The sequence below is a fragment of the Schistocerca nitens genome, chromosome 1 (genome assembly GCF_023898315.1).
Source record: "Schistocerca nitens isolate TAMUIC-IGC-003100 chromosome 1, iqSchNite1.1, whole genome shotgun sequence".
Lineage (NCBI taxonomy): Eukaryota > Metazoa > Arthropoda > Insecta > Orthoptera > Acrididae > Schistocerca > Schistocerca nitens.
This window is the reverse complement of record NC_064614.1, coordinates 371,981,045-371,994,238: the sequence shown is the minus strand read 5'-3', so window position 1 is coordinate 371,994,238 and position 13,194 is coordinate 371,981,045. Positions and strand designations below refer to the sequence as shown.

At 40.7% G+C, this 13,194-nt stretch overlaps 1 protein-coding gene across 2 annotated transcripts in view; it reads right to left on the bottom strand.

The window, feature by feature from the left end:
* Window positions 1-13,194, bottom strand: part of LOC126248931 (E3 ubiquitin-protein ligase RNF103-like) — a 139,119-nt gene that overhangs the window by 54,921 nt on the left and 71,004 nt on the right. The window lies entirely within an intron of this gene.

Here is a 13,194-nt window from a genome sequence, read left to right as displayed (position 1 = left end):
TGGCATCAATCCTAGGGTTCAAAGACAACTTCCTCAACAACTAACCCCCTTAGATATTTACAGAAACAGGGTCCATTTGTTGTTCTGAGAGAATGTAGCAGTGGAAAAAGACAGATATGCAAAAGATTTTTATGAAAAGTGTCATACTTTGAAATCAAACAATGCCTTGTTTCCTACTAATTCTGAAGAAATTCAAGCATATTTTGCTTTAAGTATTCTTATGGCAGTCCATACTCACCAACTATTTTTCCTTCTCTTCCTTTTCGTACTACAGAATTCCAGGCCTCCATCGCAGTTACATTTTCATTTGCATTTACTACCTGAATAATTTCTTTTAACTCCATGTACAATCCTTCGATCTCTTCATCATTGTGGAGATGGCATATAAACTTGTGCTACTGTTGCTCATGTTGGCTTTGTTTGTATCTTGACTACAATAACGCATTCACTATGCTGTTCATAGTAACTTAGCCACATTCCTATTTTTGTATTCATTATTAAATCTACTCCTGCATTATCCTTATTTGATTTTGTATTTATAATCCTGTATTCACCTGACCAGAAATCCTGTTCCTCCTGCCACTGAACTCCCGCTATATCTAACTTCAACCTATCCGATTTTCCTTTTCAGTTTTCTAACCTACCTATGCAATTATGGGATCTAACATTCTGTGTTCCAATCTGCAGAAAACCAGTTTTGTTTCTCCTGATGACGACATCCTCCTGAGTGGTCCCTGGCCAGAGGCAGACTATTTTACCTCTGGAGTATTTTATTCAAGATGATGCCATCATTTAATCATACAGTAGAGATGCATGCACTTGGGAAAAATTATGGCTTCAGTTTCTCCTTGTTTTCAGCCATTCACAGTAACAGCACAATGAAGCCCTTTTGGTTGATGTTACAAACCCAGATCAGTCAATCATCGAGATTGTTGCCCCTGCAACTACTAAAAAGGCTGCTGCCCTCTTCAGGAACCACAAATCTGTCTGGTCTCTCAACAGATACCCCTCTGTTGGGGTTGCAGCTGCGGTACACTTATCAGTACTGCAGAGGCACGCAAGCCAGTCCACCAACGGCAAGGTCCATGGTTCGTTGGGGAAGGAAGTTGGTTGATTGTTGGTTGGTTGGTTTAAAAGAGGGGAGGAAAGGACCAAACTGCGAGGTCATCAGTCCCTTGTTCCCAATAAAATAATTACACAAGGGAAAGATGAAAAGAAAGGAGACGTACAGCACAATAACAAGAGAAATGAAGAACCAGAAGAACGACAGAAGGACAACAAGCACTACTACAGACAAAAATAGGAGAAGAGTTCACTGTGGCATGTAGTAAACGAGAGAACTTTCCCTTCCAGCCACCGTTTGGGAGTGCAAAAGGCTGGGGGGTAATTCTCCAACGTAGAGGCTCGAGCATAGTGCTCAGCAATGTGCTCGGCAATCACATTTGCGTCGGTAGATAACACGCCATTTATGTTAACACCAGGAACACCTGTTGGGGTCTATTATCCGTAAACACATTTGATTTTCCCAGACTCGAGAAGGTGACGTATGGCACCCAATGGTGGAAACATATCTCTCCCAACACTCCTGCTTCCGTTGTTTGATAAGTTGGTGAATGCGAGCACAGAGCCATTTAAAGGCTATGAGGTGCTCCAGGGAAGGGTGCCACTTATGCTGTTGTAGAATTTGGCAACGCTCCTTAATTGCTTCAGTGACTTCCGCCGACCACCAAGGGACTGTCTTCACTGGGGGCACTCTAAAGAGCGAGGGATCATGTTTTCTGCCACAGAAACAATTGTTGTAGTCACCTGCTCAACCACCCCATCAATGTTCCCGTGTGGGGGAGATTGAACAGTGACAGCAGAGGTGAAAAGTTTCCCAGTCCGCCTTGTTTAAAGCCCATCTGGGCAAGCGTCCATGGGCTTGACGCATGGGTAGTGACAGGAAGATGGGGAGCTGGTCACTACCACACAGGTTATCATGTGCTCTCCAGTGGATAGATGGGAGAAGTCCTGGACTGCAAATGGATAAATCAGTGGTCAAGTAACTACCATGAGCCACAATGAAATGTGTGGCGGCCCCAGTATTTAAGAGGCAGAGGTCGAACTGAGACAATAAAGTTTCGACATCTCTGCCTCGGCCAGTAAGCACAGTGCCACCCCACAAGGCGTTGTGACCGTTAAAATCTCCCAAAAGTAGGAAAGGTTTAGGGAGTTAATCAATCAATGCAGCTAATACATTCAGGGGTACTGCACCATCTGGAGGAGGATATACATTGCAGACAGTTATTTACCGCATCGTCCATATTCTGAGAGCCACAGCGCATGACAGACACGACGCACCATGTAAGGCACCCTTCCCCAATTGTCTTGCTCCTCGGGAAAATTTTGAAAAATGGAGGTCAAACCCTGCAGGGGACCATCACAAAGGCCGAAACGTGTGAGACGGCCTATTCTAACCTCCGGACCTGCAGGGACGGGGGGTGGAGAGAGGGGGAGGGGGGGAGGAAGGGCATGAGAATATGGACTGGAGGAAAGGAATGAAAGAGGAGGTTGCCGAATAGAATTTTGCACAGAGCATAATTTAATCTCTACAAACACTTCGTTTTAGAATTGTACACATGGAAGAGACCTGGAGACACTGGAAGGTTTCAGACTGATTACCTAATAGTAAGACACAGATTTTGGATCCAGATTTTAAAATGTAAGACATTTCCAGAGGCAGATGTGGACTCTGACCACAATTTATTGTTCATGAACTGTAGATTAAAGCTAAAAGAATTGCAAAATGGTAGGAAATTAAGGATATGGGGCCAATATATGTTGAAATAACCAGACTTTGTTGAAAGTTTCAGAGGGAGCATTAGGCAACAGGTGACTTGAACAGAGGAAAGGAACACATTAGAAGATGAATGGGTAGGTTTAAGAGATGAAGTCGTGAAGACAGCAGAGGACAAATAGGTAAAAAGCCCTAGTAAAAAGCCTTGGATTACACTGGAGATATTGAATTTAACTAATAAAAGGAGAAAATTTAAAATGCAGCAAATGTAACAGGTGAAAGGGAATACAAATGTCTAAAAATGAGATTGACAGGGAGTGCAAAACGGCTAAGTAGGAATGGCTAAGAGGAGAAATGTCAGGATTTAGATCCATATTTTACCAGAGGACAGATGGATACCACCTACAGCAAAATTAAAGAGGCTTTTGGAGAGAAGAGAATCAGCTGTAAGAACATCAAGAGCTCAGATGGATAACCAGTCCTAACCAAAGAAGAGAAATTTGAAAGGTGGAAGGAGTAGGTACAGGGTCTTTACACGGGAGGTGAACTTGGAAATGATATTACAGAAAGGGATAAGGATGTAAACAAGGAGGAAAGGGGGAAATGCGAAACTGTGACAAAAATTTGACAGAAGTCTAAACAAGGCCCTGGGAGTAGACAACATTCTGTCAGAACTACTGATAGCCTCGGAGAGCCAGCCATGATAAAATTATTCAGTCTGGAGTGCAAGATGTATGAGACAGGCAAAATACCCTCACACTTCAAGAAGAATATAATTCTAATTCCAAAGAAAGTAGGTGCTGATCAATGTGAAAATTGCCAAACTATCAGTTTAATAATCATGGTTGTAAAACACTAACATGAATTCTTTACAGAAGAATAGAAAAACTGATGAAGAAGTTGAACTCAGATAAGATCAGTTTGGATTTCAGAAAAACATAGGGACACGCGAAGTGATACTGAACCTATGACTTACCTTAGAGGACAGGTTAAGGAAAGGCAAACCTACATTTATACAATTTGTAGACTTAGAGAAAGTTTTTGACAATGTTGACTGGAATAATCTCTTCAAAATTCTGAAGGTAGCAGGGGTAAAATACAGGAAGTAGAAGCCTAGTTACTACTTGTACAGAAAGCAGATGGCATTTATGAGAGTCCAGGGGCATGAAAGGGAAGAAACGGTCAAGAACGAAGTGAGGCAGGGTTGTAGCCTATCCCAGATGTTACTGAAATAGTACATTGAGCAAGCAGTACAAAAACCAAAGAAAAATGTGGAGTAGGAATTAAAGCTCAGGGAGCAGAAATATAAACTTTGAGACTTGCTGAAGAGACTGTAATTCTGCCGGAGACAGAAAAGGACTTGCAAGAGCAATTAAACAGAATGAACAGTGTCTTGAAAGGTGGATATAAGATGAACATCAACAAAAGCAAGACAAGGATAATGGCATGTAATCAAATTAATTCAGGTGATGATGAGGGAATTAGATTAGAAAATGAGACACTTAAACTACTAAATGAGTTGTGCTATTTGGGGAGCAAAATAACTGATGATGGTCAAAGTAGAGAGAATATGAAGTGTAGACTGGAAATGGCAAGTAAAGCGTTTCTGAAGAGAAATTTGTTAACATGAAGTATAGATTTAAGTGTCAGGAATCTTTTTATTGGAGGTATTTGTCTGGTGTGTAACCAAGTATGGAAGTAAAATGTGGATGATAAACAGTTTAGACAAGAAGCTTTTGAAATGTGGTGCTACAGAACAAGGCTGATGACTAGATGGGTAGATCACATAACTAATGAAGAGGTACTGCATAGAACTGGTGAGGAAAGAAATATGTGGCACAAACTGACTAGAAAAAGGGGTCACTCAACAAGATACTTTCTGAGACATTAAGGGATCATGAATTTAGTATTGGAGGGAACTGTAGGTGTAAAAATCGAAAGGGACACCACGAGATGGCTATAGTAAGCAAATTCAGAAGGATGAAAGTAGTTGTAGTTATTTAGAGATGAAGAGGCTTGCACAGGACAGAGTAGCATGAAGAGCTGCATCAAACGGTCTTCGGACTGAAAACGACAACAACAACAACAACAACAACAACAACAACAACAACAAAATCAATTCATACTCCTCTCTTTTTTGACGTCATACCCTATACAAGATTCTTATATATTTCCAGGTTCCTTCATTTTATAAATAATGAAAATGCTGACCTTGCAAAGCACGTGGACAAGTTACAGTCTGTTACTGACCATCTGAAACAAAACTTCCAAAGTTTTTGTTATTGTGAATAAGATATTGCAATTGATGAATGCCTCATGATATTCAGAGATAGACTTCACTGCATACAATTCGATCCCCAAAAAGGAGCATGTTTTGGAATAAAGTTCTTCGAAATTTGTGAAACAGATAGTGGCTACTGTTCAGGATTTGATAATTATACAGGAAAAATATGTGTGGCAAATAATAAAGAAATCCCAATTAGTGAAGGTGTTATGGACCTCATGCAACTGTCATGGTCATACAGTATATGTTGACAACTTGTACACTGGCCCTTCATTGTTTGCAAGGCTCACTGAAAGAGGCACAAATGCTGCAGCGACAGATCTACAAGATACTCTTGGGGTATTTTCACACAAGCTCATGGCTCTGAAGTGGATGGGTAAAAAAGAAGTAAATATTCTATCCACTATCTATACAGATGTCAATATCACAGCAACAGAAAAAAAACTGATATGAAAACCAAATCTCAGTCCAGAAGCCCCAAGTATTATACAAAACAACAATTCAATGAATGCAGTTGACAGATAGGAGCAGCAGTTGTCATCTTTCCCTCTAATGTGAACATACACCAAAGGATACAAGAATTTTTTCTTTTTCCTGATGGAGATTGGGATTTTCAATTTATGTGTCCTACTAAACAAAGTGTCAGGAAAAAAATCTTGTTTCAGTCAGTTTAGAACTCAGCTGGTTGCTGAAATAATAGAGCGGGTCACTCTACCACACTACCCCAGACGTGGATGGTCCCAATCTGGAATTTCCGCTGTGAGACTGCAAGCAGCGGATTGAGCACATTTTGTTAGCAAGAGATTGCTGTATTTGAAGCTGTAAGAGAGCCTGGTGTATAGTAGGATTACATCCAGAAACAGGGACTTACAATGTTAGGCCTTTTGGAGTAACTCCAAGGGACAGGTAGGTTTCAAGAAACAGAATGTGGGACCTTAGCTTTGATAGTGCACAGGCATGTTTTCGAACCAAATAGATTTAATATGTCAAACGTTCCCTCCCACACAGCCTTGGCATTCGAGGCATAGATATATGTTCAGATGCAAACTATTTACAGCAATACACCGCTGCTGTCACCTCAGCCTTCACTGGACATAATTACCCCACCAGCCCAGTTCAAAAGCAGATTTCCCAGGCCATCACATCCAATCCTGGTACTGCTGATCCTTCCAAAAAACAACTTCAGAGCACACCACTTATCATGGGTATTATCCTGGTCTGGAATGTACTAATCAGCTACTTCGACAAGGCCATTACTTCCTAAAACCATGTCCTATAATGAGATCTGTACTGTCAGATTTTGCCCACCACACCAAGAACAGCCTTTTGTCGCTCTCCCAATCTCCACAATATCCTTGTCAGACCCCATTCTCCTTCTGCATTGATCTCCCTACCCTATGGCTCCTACACCCAAGACCATCCCCACTGCAAGATTTGCCCTATGCACAATTCTACCACCATCTATTCTTGCCCTGTAACTGGTAAAACATATATCATCAAAGGGAGATAGCCACCTGTGAAACAATACTTCATATACAAGCTGTTATGTAAACAGTGCTGGTCAGGATGAATGGGTGTAGGCAGAGGGTGTATACTGGCAACAAGCAACATCCTGTTGCAGAGCATCCTCTACAATGTGACAGTCATGACCTTGGTGCCTGTTTCATCACATGGGCCATCTGGATTCTTCCCCCAGACACCAGTTTCTCAGAACTCTGCAGGTGTGAACTAGCGCTACATTATGTCCTTGGTTCTCGCCACCCGCCTACCCTTAATTTACGTTAATTTCTTCTGTCTCGGCATTTATTCACAGTAAATATTCCTTTCTTCACTCTGTTTTAGTTTTCTACACATTTCACTTTCTGACATGTCTGTTTTTGCTGTCCCCCACCCATCTCCCTTATGTAAAATATACTTAGCTTTTCATTCTTTATTAACTCATGCATGATGCTTTAGCAACACTTTCTGTCTTGCATATTACCCTGTCTTCCACCTTTAAGCTTTCAGGTTTTCAAATCTCGTCTGGTGCAGTCCCCAATAAGTCTTTCCTTCTCATCGTGTCCAGTAAGTCTGCCCTGACCTGCGGTTTTGGGTGACTTTCCGAAAACCTACCCCTTTTCCTAGACCTCTCTAGTCCTTTTCGTTCATCCCTCTTTCTTCCCCTTCAATCCTTCTGCCAGAAGACGGAGCCCCTGACTCCAAAAACTTGCATAATTGTAATCCTTCAATCCTTCTGCCAGAAGAAGGAGCCCCTGACTCCAAAAACTTGCATAATTGTAATCTTTTTTAGAAGTAATATTTGGTGTTCCCCGGAGCAATGTTATAGGCCCTCTGTTATTCCTGGACAATCTGTGCAGCCTTCTTATATTGTTTTCAGATGATGCTGTTATTTACCATTTTGTAAAGTCATCATATGAACAAAACCATCTGTACAAGAATGGTGCAAAAAGTGGCAATTGACTTTAAATAATGAAAAGTGTGAAATCATCCACATGAGTATTAAAAGGAATGCACTAAATTTTGGTTACACGACAAATCACAAAAATCTAAAGAGTGTCAAGACAACTAAATACCTAGGGATTACAATCACAACCAACTTAAATTGGAATGATCACATACATAATGTTGTATGGAAAGTGAACCAAACACTGTGATTTATTGGCAAAACACTTTGAAAATGTAACTGGTCTAATAAAGAGAAGCCTACATTACACTTGACCACCCTCTTCTGAAGTATTGCTGCACCACGTGTGATCCGCATCTGATATGACTGACAGAGGAAATTGAAAAAGTTGAAAGATGGGCAGTTCATTTTGCATTATAGCTAAACAGGGGAGAGAGTCCTGTGGACATGATACACAAATTTGTGTAACAATCATTAAAACAAAGTGTCTTTGTTGCGGCAAGATCTCCTCATGAAATTTCAATCATCAACTTTTTTGTCTGAATGCAAAAATATTTTGTTTGCACCCACCTTCATTGGGAGAAATTATCATGTAATGACACAATTTCAGAGATTTTACAGGTCTCATATAGATATGATTTTGTGTATATAGTGTAGTTGTGTGAATCTTTGTGCCAAGGGGCTTAGTGGCTAATGCACCTGCCTAGTAGGCAGGAGACCTGGGATCGATTCTTGGCCTTGGTACAAATTTTCACTTGCCACTTCAGTGTATATACATAAAGAAATTATCATCACAATAAAATAAGAGGAATCAGAGCTCGTATGCAGAGATTTAAGTGTTAGTTTTTCTCACACACTGTTCCTGGAGTGGAACAATAGAGAAATATCTTGAAGGTGGTTCGATGAACCCTCAGTCAAGCACCTAATTGTGAATTGCAGAGTAATCATTTAGCCTTAAATATTAGAAGATGTCGTAATTTTTAGTAAACTATCAATGCCCAGGCAGACAGTGACCAATACCTTATACCACACCAAGACAGGGTACTTGTGAAATTAGCATACTTTTTAACAACTCCTCCACAGTATTCCACAATGGGCAAATTATCTAGATAACAATGGACCTACCTGGAGTTTCCATGTTTGATTTTACCTATATAACATAACCATAACAGCAGTCACTCAGGAGCAAAACAAGAAAAATTTTCATTGTGTATTAGTCAGTCTCTGAGCCAATGACCTGTGATGTGGGCTGGATAAATTTAGTTTTATTCAGCTAAGGTTAAATGGTTTGAGCATATTTGGAGTAAAAATGGTTTTAAGCCCAACATGAACATACAAATGAATCCAAAAGATCTGAATAAACTATGATCTTATCTTGGAAAAGAAAATTATAGGAAATTTATACTCAAGGTAGTCCGAGTTTTGTATCTCCTAAATTAGTATGCAAAATAAGTTCTGAATTTGTGTACATTAAACAAAAGTCTGAAATCTGTTCATTGCCTGACAGTGGGGAAGTCACTTCACTCTGGTGAAAAACATGCTGCTGTATATGACTGATGTAAATCTGTCCAATAAAACCACTGAAAGAACCGTCAGTAGTTGTTGCCTCAAAAATATTATTAAAGAAATAAAAAATCAGTCACAAATTGAAAAGCTTGGCAGTAATATATTACATAAAGAAATTATATTTACTACTGAGCTCTAGTTGAACCCTCACACAAAAAGTGGCAAAAAAGGTAAAGAGGAGAGCCTTACGCCTCGGAACTAGAATTTATAGGTCCACATAACAACACAATTTCAACACCCAGGAGGCAGTTGGTTTTGCAACCAAAGGCAACATGAGGCTCACCCCACATTACACAATTTTCTGAATACAGTGACTAACAACCTGTCCTCCACATGTAATTGTCATCAGTCCATTGGAGTTGGCTAAAGTACCTACCCAAAAGTATGGAAATGGCACATACAACTTACTCTTCTTATTACACATTCTTAATGCCAATGACTGAGTCCTATTACAGGACACATAAGAAGCAGACTGCTGAATCAGACTACTCTGGTCTACATCGTTCAACTCTTGCATCAGTAGCAATGGGGATGAGAAGAACGATGGAAAGGTTTGGCATCATATCACAGCCAAGGACTGAACTGGAACCGGAACGAACGGTTTGGCTTTCTTATGCCTAACTCAAAATCAGTCCTCCCTGTGACCCAAATAAGAGCCCATGGGAATTAGGACAACGATTTTGTCAAGTCATTCAAAGATCTAATGTGCTTTGTTTTTAGTGGACACATTCTCTAATTTCCCATTTGAGTCCTGTAAGTCAACCACAACAACTTAGCACGTCAAGTATGACTGTTAGATGTCATAATGGTACAACAGACTTTGCTTTGTTTTCATCTATCTACATCTACACTCTGCAAACTACTGTGAAGTGCATGGCAGAGGATACGTCCCACAGTACCAGTTATTAGGGTTTTTTCCTGTTCCATTCATGTCTGGAGTGCAGGAAGAATGATTGTTTAAATGCCTCCGTGAATGCTGTAATTAATCTAATCTCGCCCTCGCTATCCCTACAGGAGTGATACACAGGGGGTTGTAGAATATTCCGAGAGCCTCTGTTTAAAGCTGGTTCTTGAAACTTTGTGTGTAGGCTTTCTTGGGACAGTTTAGTCTATCTTAAAGAGTCTGCTAGTTCACTTTCTTCAGCATCCCTGTGACACTCTCCCATGGATCAAACAAGCCTATGAACATTCATTCTGCCATTCTCCGTATACATTCAAAATTCTCTGTTGGTCCTACTTGGTAAGGATCCCACACATTTGAGCAATATTCTAGAATGGGTTTTATAAGTGATTTGTAAGCAATCTCCATTGCAGACTGTTTGCATATCCCCAGTATTCACCCAATAAACCACAGTTTACCACCCGCTTTACCCACAGACTGAGCCTATGTGATCATTTCATTTCATTTCCCTACAAACTGTAACACACCCAGGTACCTGTATGAGTTGACCAATTCCAACTGTGACTCACTGATATTATAGTCATATGATACTACTTTTTTTGTTTTGTGAAGTGCACAATTTTACATTTCTGAAGACTTAAAGCACAGTGCCAACCGTTGCGCTACTTTCAGATCTTAACAAGATCTGACTGAATATTTAGGCAGCTTCTTTCAAACAGCATTTCATTATAAACAACTGCATTATCTGCAAAATTTCTGAGGTTATTATTGTCTGCAAGATCACTAGTATACAACACAAACAGCAACGGTCCCAACAAAATTCCCTGGTGTACTTCTGAAGTACTTCTACATCTGTCAATGACTCACCATCCAATATAACCTTCTGTGTCCCCCCCCTCCCCCCCCCCCTCACCCCCAACCCACCACCCCAAAATAATAATAATAATAATAATAATAATAATAATAATAATAATAATCCTCAATCCCGTGACAAATTTGGCTTCATACATCATATGACCTTACTTTCAATAAGCATACATGTCTTACTGAGTGGAATGCTTTTTGGAAATCTAAAAATACTGCACTATCCATGTAATATAGTCTATTCTCTGTCCTACACGTTTGCAATTGGAAGGAGAACCTCAGACAACTGTCTCCAGCAGTTGCCATGTATTTATCATGTCTGAGTTTTTGCTATTCTGCCAGTGTAACAGTATCGAGGGTACCTAATGTTGAGTACCTTCCACCTGAAGTAAAATTCACAGGTCGAGTGATTAGTATGTACATTCAAAAGTTAGATAGATGAAGGTGTGTTAACGAAGTCCACCTAGGAGACACTCATCAAATCCCTCACAATGTAAGAGGGTTGGCTGAAAAGTAATGCCTCCACCTTCTTAACTCTTCAACAGTTGGCAGCATTGGTATGTGACAGGTACTGGCTCGTTCAGTAGCCTCTTCTCTACAGCTCCAGTTGGCAGGAAGCCTTAGTATTGAACGGTTGTGTTGTTACAGTGTAAAGAATGGAACACTACACAGTCGGTCAATGCAATTTAAGCAATGTGCGGTCATTGAATTCTTGACAGAAGAAGATGTCACCCCAAAGGAGATTCATCAGAGAATGAAAGTTTATGGTGATTGTATTGATGTGAGTACTGTGCATCATTGGGTGAATAAGTTTAAAGATGTTGAGGTGGGAATATCTGATCTGTGTGGCAAACAAAGAGTTGGATGTCCTGCTACAGCAACCACCAAGTTTCACAAGCAAAATGTTGACAGATTGATTCAGGACAATCATCGTATCACTCAGAGAGAAATTGGAAGCATAATCAACATTTCACAAGAACATGTGGGCCACATTATTGCATGACAATGCCAAACCACACACTTCACGTGCCACCACAGCAGAACTTCAGAGACTGTATCTCACCACCGTACGGCATTCTCTATACAGTCTAGATTGAGCACCGTCTGACTTCCACGTGTTTCTGATAACGAAAGACGATCTGCACGGACATCATTATGCTTCTGATAAAGACGTTGAGAGAACTGTGAGACTGTGGTTGCAGAAACAGAATGTCGACTTCTTCCGTGACGGCTCCAGAAAACTTGGTCATCGTTAGCAGAAATGTATCCAATTGGCTGGTGATTATGTGGAAAAGTGAATACTGGTAATTAAAGATCACATTCTAAGGATTATTTCTGCATTTGATTTATCAAAATATTCCCATTCAAACCCAATTAATGAAGGTGGAGGTATTACTTTTCATTCAACCCTCATATATGTCCATGAATGACAACAATTGCAGCAGGCTACGTACATTGTTCAACCAACTGCATCTGGACCAGTACGCCCAGGGACAGCACACTAGTCCATGGTACTATGCAGGCACATCCATCTGGGCTCACGTACTTTGTATTAATCCTGGGTGGACCTCAAGTGTCTTCTTCAACCACAAAGCAGGAGGGTAGGGGAGGGCCAATTATTTGAAGTCACACTTAGGCAGACTCTGCTGATCCACCATTGAAATCAGCTCAGTTCCATGATATCAGACAGACAATATGATGGTAAATGGTCCAAAACAGTCACATTCATAGGCCAATTCTGAGACCTGCCAGCTGATATAGGTCAAGTACACCAACCATGCCTCCAGCTATGCCATTGCAAATGCACAGCTGTGACTTTTGCCCATGCCACCAAGTGTGAATACAGCCAGTTACAATGGGCAAACATTTAGGGAAACCCATGGAGGTGGACTATTGTCTTCATCCAGGCCATGTCACTCTCATACATTTTAAGAGACAGGTACAAGAACAATTCCCAAACAAACTACTGAGACTGAAACCATGTTGCCACCCCTGAATGAGGCAGGTATCACTGTTTCATTGTTACCATCATGCTGCCTGAATCATTGGCAGGAAGGTCATCGTTACTATCATATCTGCAGCACCAAGCTAGGCCTTACTCAAAACGACATTGGCCCTCCCAACTGGTTACGGGGGACACAGATATCCCCATAAAATGCAAAAATAGAACCATTCAAATGCCCACCAGGCAGTGATATAGGATATGAAGCGATGGGTGATGTTAGCACAGCATGAGCACCAAGCACCATAACCCAGCATTAGGAGAGGTCAGAATAAAAAGCTGTGATAGGTAGATTCCTTGGCAGATGAGTCCATATAAAGCTGCATGTGCAATAAACCAATACCAACTTGCATATGCGCATGGAGCCTACCATTGTATGTCACAGTCATATAGTAGA